Here is an 11,121-nt window from a genome sequence, read left to right on the forward strand (position 1 = left end):
GTGGAATTATGAATAGAGATATGAATAGCTTCGGGACTAGACAATGGCCCCTGACACCTCACTGTAGGAGAGGCTCATGGCACAGGCACTAAGCCTGGGGGTAGGAGTGAGATGGAGGCTGAAGACCACATTTTGTTGTTGTTCAGTCACTAAGTCACGTCCGACTCTTTGAGATCCCATGGACTGCAACACACCAGGCTTCCCTGTCCTTCACCACCTCCCAGAGCTTACTCAGACTCATGTCTATTGACTCCGTGATGCCATCAAACCATCTCATCCTCTGATGCCCCCTTTTCCTCCTGCTCTCAATCTTTCCCAGCATCAGGGTCTTTTCCAATGAGTCAGCTCTTCACACGGGTTGGCCAAAGTATTGGAGCTTCAGCTTCAGCATCAGTCCTTCCAATGAATATTCAGGGTTGATTTCCTTTAGGATTGACTGCTTTGATGTCCTTGCAGTCCAAGGGACTCTTAACAGTCTTCTCCAACTCCACAGTTCCAAAGCAGCAATTCTTTGGCACTCAGCCCTCCCGACAGTCCAGTTCTCACGGTTCAGGGCCAAGAGTCTGACGTGAGAACCCAGCACCCACGTTCAACTGCCCCTGTCGGGCCCAGTGGCCTTGATCTCCTTGCCCCACCTCTCAGAGCCTCAGTTCCTTCCTGTGGTAAAGGGATCTGACCCTTTTACCACAAGCCAGGTCAGGATGCCCACAGAAGGTGGGGTGGGGATGGGGCTTTGCATCCAGGCTGACAAGTCCCTGAGAACATCTGTTGCTGCATTATCCTTACATACGGAGGTGTTGAAATTAGACCTGAGGTGCCCCTAAGTCGAGAACCCCCACTCCAATGTCCAGGCTATGGGGACGGACCCCCACTCCCAACTGCATGCTCATCACCACACTTAGCCAAGTCTGGGAACTGTCTCAGACACCAGCTCATGCCCACAAAGCCTCAGCTGGAAACTGCAAGAAACATGCCCCTCTCCCCTGTCCCGTGTCCATGGCAACCCTGCCCACCCCCCAGCAGGTGAAAGCCCCTCCATTCTAAGGTGGAAAAACCAAGGTCCCGAGTGGGGAAGCCACTTGCCTGAGGCTGCTCAGCCTTCAGGAAGTGGCCGGGCTGGGTCTGGACCTGCACACATGGCCACACGGGCTGTGTGGGGTCTGAGCCCCTCTGGGAGCTCAGGTACCCTTACCGCCTGACCAGCCATCCTGGAGTCTGGTGTGGAGGTGGCTCCCGTCCTCCAGTAGGCAGTTGCTCGCTTGCTTTTCAAAAAAGCAATATCCACAAGACGGGAAACAGATACCGCCACGGCCCACACCAACTCCGGGAAGGAATGAGGAGAAACTACAGCCTGCCAGCCATGGGGTGCGGTGGCGAGCCCTGAACGGCAGCTTGAAAGCAAACTGACCTCGTAGGGTTCACATGTCTGCGGCCTTAACAATTGGCCGAATCCGGAGTCAAGTTCAACATCAGGGAGGTGTGGGCCTCGGTCACCCCCAGTGCATAGTCGGGATTTTCCTGTGTGGCTTTTCAGCAGTTACCAGTGGACATACATAATGCCCTGGCTTTGAGTCTGCCCTTGAAAAATGCTGATGGGTTTCAGTTACAAGGAAACATGTTGGCCCACAAGCTGCTCTTGTCCATTTCCTGGGAACCCTGGCCGCTAACCCCACAGCCATCGGAGGGACAGAGCAGTGGGGAATGGGCGGAAGAGGCGCTCCTGCAGAAGGCAGGCCTGGGCCACCTGCCTCCAGGACCTTTCCCTACCATTTCCATCCTGTCTGCTGTCCCAGGGGTCTCTGACATGACATCCCTCCTGGACCCTCATGTGTGAAACTGACTTCGGGGGTCGTCTCTGGATTAAGGGGTCAGATCCTGATTTGACAATGAGGGCCCCTCTCGTGGGTGGCTGGGGAAGCAAGTTTTAAGCTGAGGTCCTCTGGGCCCACGGTGCCTGGCGGAGGGTCGGGGGGCAAGTGGGTCACCTGTGGTCACAGCCAGTTGGCCAGGCTCAGGCTCCATCCATCCTATACGCAAAGTTATGAGCATGTTTCTTCCAGACCCACCACTTCCCCCTCCACTGGGTTCCTGACCCAGGCACCCAGTGCTGTGTATGGGTCTCTGTCTAGGGTACATCTGGGGCACTGGACAGGGGATTGGGGACTTGCATAGACACTGGAGGGGGGGGCCTTCCTTGGGGAAGTTTCTGACAGTTCCTGGGAAACAGGCCTGCACGCTCCTCGCACCTCTAAGCATGGACCAGGGTCAGCAGTTTATACACCCTGGGAGCAGGTGAGAGGTGCACTGTGGGGCACTCCTAGACCTGCTAAAAGTCAGAACCTGCATCTTGACGACCTCAGGGGCTTCCGTGCACACCCCGGGACCCTGCACCGAGGCAGCCAGGCCAAGGCTTGGTCCCCACCAGACCACCTGCCCTGCTCAGCTCTCCAACCACACCCATCCATGGCTGTACTCGAGGGGTCCTGTGTGAGCTCCCCCCATTCCTGGGATAACTGCTTGTGTGTAAAGACTCAGCTTTGTAGCGGGGTGAATGGTGCCCTCCAAAAGAGACACCCACATCCCAACTCCCCATATTTGCCAGGGGGCCTTTATTCATAAATCGGGTCATTGCAGAGGAAATCAAGTTAGATAAGGTTACAGTGGATTAGGTGGGCCTTATGCAGAATGATGGGTGTCTTTATAAGAAGAGGAGAGACACACAGAGAGGAGGAGGCCATGTGAGGAGGAAGCCGAGGCTGAGGGGATGTGGCCACAAACCCAGGAACACCTGGAGCCCCAGAAACTGGAAGAGCTGGGAGTGACGCTCCTCCAGAGCCCAGGTCGGGGGGCCTGGTCCTGCTGACCCTTGACTTTAGACTTCTGGCCCCCAGAACTGGGAGATTGTCGATTAGTATTGTTTTAAGCCTCCCCACCACCCCAGTTTATGGTCGTCGGTATCAGAAGCCCCACCTGGGACACTCAATGTTCTGTGTCCCTAAGATCCACCAATCGACCGCTACCTCAGCCAGGCCAGTCTTTCCCCGGTCATCACGGGATGTCTTCTCAACAATAAACCTCCTGACTCGGGAGAAAGGCTCACGCTGCACACAGGGGCCCCATCTGTGTGGGGCTCAAAGCCCATGTTGCCTCAGAGTGGCTCAGCCTCACACACCTGCTGGCCCAGGGGGAGCAAAGGGGGTCACACACCTCTGAGCCCCTGTGCCCTCCACACCCTGCCCAGTCATAACTGCAGACGACCGGGCCAGCAGACATTTCAGGAGGGCAGACTTGCTTATCTGCCCCCACTGCTCTTGCTTCCCTGTCCTTTTGCATCCCCCCACCCCTGCTTCTGGGCTTCCCTTGGGCCTCCCTTGGAGCTCAGCGGGTAAAGAATCTGCCTGCGATGCAGGAGACCTGGGTTCGGTCTCCTGGGAAAGGCTACCCAGTCCAGTGTTCTGGCCTGGAGAATTTCATCGACTGTATAGCCCGTGGGGTCGCCAAGAGTTAGACATGACTGAGCGACTTTCATTTCCTTCATCCTTGCTCCTGGTCCAGCCTGTCCAGCTGGCCCTCATGTTTGGGCCCGGGGGACACTGGTGACATCTGGGGACATTTTCAGTTGCATTTATGAATGCTGCAAGATATTAAATGCCAACAACACCAAGGCTGAGAAATCCCACTTTAAGACTCTTCATCTTTTGGAGGTCATTGTTTGAGTATCCAATGGAGTCTATGGATTTCTTTCTCCCTGGGGAAGCATGCAGAAGCCCCAATTTTGTTTCACAGTGGGCAAGGTAGTGTGACTGGGCTCTCTCCGAGGCTATTTTGTTCCCCAAACCTTCTCACTTCTTGTAATCAGAGCACACCCGGGAATGAGTCTTCCCTGACATCTCTCCACTACTCAGGTTGGTGTGGACCCGCACACACCCTGCACGCTGCCTGTGCCCAGTGGCCGCTGAATAGACTCTGGTCTCGAGCAGGGGCAGGTAACAGAATTCCTGGGGACTGATTCATCTCAGGGGAAAGCTGAGGGTTGCAGGGGCCATGGAAAAGTCGGTAATGATCTGAAGACACCACAGGAATATGGCTCATGCTCAGCTCCAGCTTTTTGAAATCTTGAACCATTTAGTTTATGCCAATAACAGTTTCACCTAAAAAGGGCCCAATCAGAGACTTCCCTGGTGGTCCAGCGGTTAACACTCTGCCTTCCAATGCAGGGACAGTGGGTTCAGTCCCTGGTTGGGGAACTAAGATCACCGCATGCCTCGAGGTGTGGCCCCCAAATTTTGTTTAAAAAAGCCCACTCAACTGCTGAAAAACTTTTAAGGCTATAGAACCAAATTATCACTGATGTTTGGGGTCACTGTGACCTTGTGATTTGTATTAATAATAAGAAATACATTTTTGGTCTTTGCCCCCGGTCCTGGCACAGAGCTCCTAAAACTCTGGCAATTACCGAAGTGGGGAGAGCAGTCAAGGTGTCTCTTGTTAGGTGAATGACGTGGCTTTTCGGAGAGTGCCTCCTTTCCAAAGGGGGGGCGCTGCTTGCCAGGGCAACTAAGCACATGGTTAAGGATTGGAATTTCCTGTCCCTCCTCTGCCCCACTCCTCCCCTGACCATGTCTGGGAAAGCCAAAAGGGCTTCTGGTTGAAGCAATCACCAACAGCCACTGATTTAATCAATTGTGCTTGTGTGATGACTCCTCCATAAAAATCCCCAAACAGGGTCTGGACAGCTTCTGGGTTGAGGAACACATGCAGATTTGGGGAAAGTGAGGCTCAGAGAGGGTGAAGTTCCATGCCTCCCCCACACACACCCTGTCCTATGTATCCCCCTCCATCTGCTGTTCCTGAGTTTATTACCTTTTACAATAAGGCTGTGATCTACTAGGCAACATGTTTCTCTGAGTTCCGTGACCACTCGACAAATTAATAGAACCCAAAGTCATTAGAACCTCGGAACGGGTAGCCAGCGGGTCAGAGCGCAGGTGACAATCTGGGCTTGCAAATGATGGCTGGAGTCGGGGGAGAGTCTTGTAGGGCTGGGCCTTTAACCTGTGGGGTCTGGAACTACCCCCAGATAGGCAGGGTCCACACTGAGTTAGGTTGCAGGACCCCCAGCTGCTGTCACAGAAGTGCTGGGTGATGCCGGGGAAACAACACATGCATGTTGGAACTGGAAGAAGCCTCGTCACTTACTAGTAGAACTCGATCTTTCCTGGTGGCCATAACCAATGTCTTTATGCCTGATGTTTATTTCAAAGTCAGAAGATTTAAAGAAGATATGTGTGGTGAAGGATTTAACTGGACTTGGAAAGGCTCTTCTTTCTCCTTTGTGAGCGTGGCCATTCCATTATCATATGAGCAATAATGATACATGACTGAATATTCACATCACCAGTGAGAACTTCCCGAGTGCCAGACTCTAAGTGAAGTACTTTAGAATAACCCAGTGATGTAATGAGTTGTTTCCCAGACGGTTCAGCAGAAAAGAACCTACCAGCCAGTGTAGATTGTGAAATGCAGGAGACCTGGGTTCAGTCCCTGGGTGGGGAAGATCCCCTGGAGGTGGAAATGGCAATCCATTTCCGTATTCTTGCCTGAAAAATTCCACGGATAGAGGATCTTGGGTGCTACAGGCCACAGGGCTGCAAAGAGTTGGACACGAATGAGCACCTGAACATGCACACAGTCGTGCAAATACTGCTGGTTTCTCTGTTTGACAAATGGTGAGACATCATTGCTGTTGTTGTTCAGTCATCCGATTTTGTCTGATTCTCTCTGACCCCATGGACTATACACTCCAAGGAATTGTCTAGGCCAGAATACTGGAGTGGGTAGTGTTTCCCTTCTCCAGGGGATTTTTCTGATTCCCCGCATATTGTAAGAGTCAACTTGAGAATTCTTGTTTTTTATTTCATTTCAAATAGCCTTTGCGTATCTGAAAGGACAGTGTAGGTACTTTCGAGATGTATTCTGCAAAACAAAGCCCTTTTGGCAAATGTGGTCATGATCTCCAGGTCGGCATTGCTGTGGTAAGTGTCACATCTCAGCCAGAAGCCAGATCCTAAGCCCTTCCTCTGGCAGAAACAAATTCACAAAATAAGCCAAGCAAGGGAGCTGGAAAAACAAACCACACCAACAATCAGAAACTCATCCCTCATGAGACAAAGCTAGAGAAAAAGCCAACATCCGTGTGGCCCCAAAACCCTCTTGGCAACGAATGTCCAGTAAGGAAGAGCCGAAACATATCAAATTCTAAGGAGAGGCAATGCCCATGGCCAGTGTGGTTTAGCAACGGCCTGACTGCTCAGATGTAGACACACACCAATGTAAACCCTCTGCAGACGGCAGTGATGGTCATCACCATAGTAAGTGTTTAGTCTGGTGACAACCTGCTCTGGGCACCACATAAGGGAGCAGACCTGATTCTCTTCCTCTGCCCCCACACCATTCACTCATGAAGGCAGCTCAGGTGCTATCGAGCCCTGCCTGCCTGTCTGGCTCGTCCATGAGCTGTGACCACCTCCAGGGAAGGACTCCACCTTCTCTTCTCTCTGCACCATGAACCTGCACACAGGGGGCCTTCAGAACCTCAGGAGACTCACCCCACCCACACTATAGCCAGAACCCTCCCCAGGCATTAAAACAGCTGTGGAGTCACTTTGGCCTAAGCCCTGGTTACGGATCCCTGCAACCTACTACAGCCTCTACAGCGTGAATAATCAGGTCCTTTATACACAGATTCCTGGCTGTGAGATTCGAGCTTTGGATTCATTGTCAGCTCTGTCCCTCCCGTGGCAGCCAGGTGGGCCGCGATGCAGACAAAGGAGCTCATGAGCTGAGTATCAAGGGAGGCATTGAAAGGACAGCGATGGAGGCAACCTGTTGCAAACTGAGGGAGGGTCCCTACGTGTCTCAGAAAAGGCCTCTGGTGTGCAGGTGTGGAGGAGGGCTCCCACGGTGCAAAGGAAAGAGAGGTACTCAGGGGCAAAGGCTCATAGCCTCTCCTGTAGCAGCTCCACTTGGTAGCTCGTGAACAGTGGACAGCCAATGTGGTCACATGAGTGTGACTCTTATTCCCTCACAAAGCAAGAGAAAGGGGGCAGGGTATGGGAGAACCCGGAGGGTGTGGTGGGGCGGATGAAGGGAGGTGTCCTTCCTCTCTTCAGTGCAAATTGCTTTTGTGAGTCTCAGAGCTTCCAGACGGCAGTTACCAAGTCAGGTCCCCACAGTATCCAGTGTGGGCTGGGTGCCTTAGCCCCTGTCACATGGACAAGCCACACCATATGGCTTCCCTGGGTTCTAACAGCAGGATCTGGGGAGTTTGTCTAGGTGCACACTTCCTTGCTATAGCTGTGTCACCTGTTACCCGCTTCTCTGAGCCCCAGTTTTGTCCTCTAGAAAAAAGACATCGATTGCTACCTTAGCAGGTTGCTACCTTAATCCTGTGAAGACTAATTAGGGGAATGCTACAATTAATAGCTGGCCTTAAGAGATATCAATGAATAGCTGGCCTTAAGAGATACTGGGCTGCTCGGCGCGACCCAGCTCGCTCGGATCTGCTTGGGAGAATCCACCGCCATCTGCCACCATGGTGAACTTCACAGTAGACCAGATCCGGGCCATCATGGACAAGAAGACCAACGTCCGGAACATGTCTGTCATCGCCCACGTGGACCATGGCAAGTCCACTCTGACAGACTCCCTGGTGTGTAAGGCGGGTATCATCGCCTCTGCCCGGGCTGGGGAGACCCGCTTCACTGACACCCGGAAGGACGAGCAGGAGCGTTGCATCACCGTCAAGTCAACGGCCATCTCCCTTTTCTACGAGCTTTCAGAGAACGACTTGAATTTCGTCAAGCAGAGCAAGGATGGCTCTGGCTTCCTCATCAACCTCATTGATTCCCCTGGGCACGTCGACTTTTCCTCAGAGGTGACAGCCGCACTCCGTGTCACTGACGGTGCCTTGGTGGTGGTGGACTGTGTGTCTGGTGTGTGTGTGCAGACAGAGACGGTGCTGCGCCAGGCCATCGCTGAGCACATCAAGCCAGTGCTGATGATGAACAAGATGGACCGGGCCCTGCTTGAGCTGCAGCTGGAGCCTGAGGAGCTCTACCAAACCTTCCAGCGTATCGTGGAGAATGTCAACGTCATTATCTCTACCTACGGCGAGGGCGAGAGCGGCCCCATGGGCAACATCATGACTGACCCCGTCCTTGGTACTGTTGGCTTTGGATCTGGTCTCCATGGTCGGGCCTTTACCCTGAAGCAGTTTGCAGAGATGTATGTGGCCAAGTTTGCCGCCAAGGGCGAGGGACAGCTAGGGCCTGCTGAGCGGGCCAAGAAGGTGGAGGACATGATGAAAAAGCTGTGGGGAGACCGGTGCTTTGATCCAGCCACTAGCAAGTTCAGCAAGTCAGCCAATAGCCCTGATGGCAAGAAGCTGCCACGGACGTTCTGCCAGCTCATCCTGGACCCAGTCTTCAAGGTGTTTGATGCAGTCATGAACTTCAAGAAAGAGGAGACGGCAAAACTAATTGAAAAACTGGACATCAAGTTGGACAGTGAAGATAAGGACAAGGAGGGCAAACCACTTCTGAAGGCTGTGATGCGCCGCTGGCTGCCTGCTGGGGACGCCCTGCTGCAGATGATCACCATCCACCTGCCTTCCCCTGTGACAGCCCAGAAGTACCGCTGTGAGCTCCTGTATGAGGGTCCCCCAGACGATGAGGCAGCCATGGGCATTAAAAGCTGTGATCCCAAAGGCCCTCTCATGATGGACATTTCCAAAATGGTGCCGACCTCTGACAAAGGTCGGTTCTACGCCTTCGGCCGGGTCTTCTCAGGGCTTGTGTCTACTGGCCTGAAGGTCCGCATCATGGGACCCAACTATACTCCTGGGAAGAAGGAGGACCTGTACCTGAAGCCGATCCAGAGGACAATCCTGATGATGGGCCGTTACGTGGAGCCCATCGAGGATGTGCCTTGTGGCAACACTGTGGGTCTGGTGGGCGTGGACCAGTTCCTGGTGAAGACTGGCACCATCACCACCTTCGAGCATGCCCACAACATGCGGGTGATGAAGTTCAGCATGAGCCCTGTTCTCAGGGTCGCTGTGGAGGCCAAGAACCCGGCCGACCTGCCTAAGCTGGTGGAAGGTCTGAAGCGGCTGACCAAGTCGGACCCCATGGTGCAGTGCATCATCGAGGAGTCCGGGGAGCACATTATCGCGGGGGCTGGGGAGCTGCACTTGGAGATCTGCCTCAAGGACCTGGAGGAGGATCCTGCTTGCATCCCCATCAAGAAATCTGACCCAGTTGTCTCGTACCGGGAGACTGTCAGTGAGGAGTCGAACGTGCTCTGCCTGTCCAAGTCCCCCAACAAGCACAATAGGCTTTACATGAAGGCGCGGCCCTTCCCTGATGGCCAGGCTGAGGACATCGACAAGGGCGAGGTGTCCGCACGCCAGGAGCTCAAGCAGCGGGCCCGCTACCTGGCTGAGAAGTACGAGTGGGACGTGGCTGAGGCCCGTAAGATCTGGTGCTTCGGCCCTGATGGCACGGGCCCCAACATCCTCACGGACATCACCAAGGGTGTACAGTACCTCAACGAAATCAAGGACAGTGTGGTGGCTGGCTTCCAGTGGGCCACCAAGGAGGGGGCGCTGTGCGAGGAGAATATGCGGGGCGTGCGCTTTGACGTCCATGATGTGACGCTTGCACGCTGATGCCATCCACCGTGGGGGTGGCCAGATCATCCCCACAGCTTGGCACTGCCTGTATGCCAGTGTGCTGACTGCCCAGCCCCGGCTCATGGAGCCCATCTATCTTGTGGAGATCCAGTGTCCGGAACAAGTGGTTGGTGGTATCTACGGTGTCCTGAACAGAAAGCGGGACCACGTCTTTGAGGAGACCCAGGTGGCCGGCACTCCCATGTTTGTTGTGAAGGCCTACCTCCCTGTCAATGAGTCCTTTGGCTTCACCGCTGATCTGAGGTCCAACACGGGTGGCCAGGCCTTCCCCCAGTGTGTGTTCGACCACTGCCCGGTGACCCCTTTGACAACACCAGCCGCCCCAGTCAGGTGGTGGCGGAGACACGCAAGCGCAAAGGCCTGAAGGAAGGGATCCCAGCCTTGGACAACTTCCTGGACAAGTTGTAGGCGGCCTCTGCTTAGCCTGCCACTGGGTGGGACTTGGCGCGGCCCCTGCGCCCAGGGACAAGTGACCACAGCAACAAGCCCCCACATTCTCCACAACACCTCGAGGCTGTCCAGACCCAGTAATGCTCTGCCTGACAGGTTTCTGGGGCCCACTTCGTGCCATCACTCAACATGAACACTTGATGCTGTTTCTTTCGATATTTCTTTCCAGATTTTAGGGGCAACAAGTGCCCTCGGAGCAGGGACTTATCTGGCCGGTGGGAATGGGGGAGGGGATGGGACAACCAATACTTTTTTGTTGAGAGGGAAACTTAATGTCAAAAAGTTAAAAATAAACGCATTAAGAGGTTTATTTGGGTAAATGGCCCCTAGTGGATTTTCCTCCAGAAGGGGCAAGAAACAAGCGGGTAGATGTTCTCTTTGGACAGAAGCTAGAAGGCAGGAAACCCCGCCTGCACAGTGTCACTGAGCACCTCCAGCTGTATTAGTGCCATTGGAATAATAAACTCAACATGGTGGGAAAAAAAAAAAAGAAAAAAAGAGAGAGATACTGGGCTTCCCTGATAGCTCAGCTGGTAAAGAATCCTCTTGCCATGCAGGAGTCCCAGGTCTGATTCCTGGGTTGGGAATCCTGATCCACTGCAGAAGGGACAGGCTACCCACTCCAGTAGTCATGGGCTTCTCTTGTGGCTCAGCTGGTAAAGAATCTGCCTGCAATGCAGAAGACCTGGGTTCAATCCCTGGACTGGGAAGATCCCCTGGAGAAGGGAAAGGCTACCCACTCCAGTATTCTGGCCTGGAGAATTCCATGAACTGTATAGCCTATGGGGTCGCAAGAATCATACACGAATGAGGGACTTTCACTTCATTTTCAAGAGCTATGACCTGAATCCAGATTAAACTGGCGTCTCCAAGTGTCATCTGGCATTTCTTCCCTGAAGCCAGCCAAAACCCACACA

General features: G+C 53.7%; 1 pseudogene; it reads left to right on the forward strand.

The window, feature by feature from the left end:
- The first annotated feature begins 7,594 nt into the window (after nt 1–7,594).
- On the forward strand, nt 7,595–10,605 carry LOC128066829 (elongation factor 2-like; annotated as a pseudogene).
- Nucleotides 10,606–11,121: the final 516 nt, after the last annotated feature.

This window comes from Budorcas taxicolor, chromosome 21, assembly GCF_023091745.1.
Source record: "Budorcas taxicolor isolate Tak-1 chromosome 21, Takin1.1, whole genome shotgun sequence".
NCBI lineage: Eukaryota > Metazoa > Chordata > Mammalia > Artiodactyla > Bovidae > Budorcas > Budorcas taxicolor.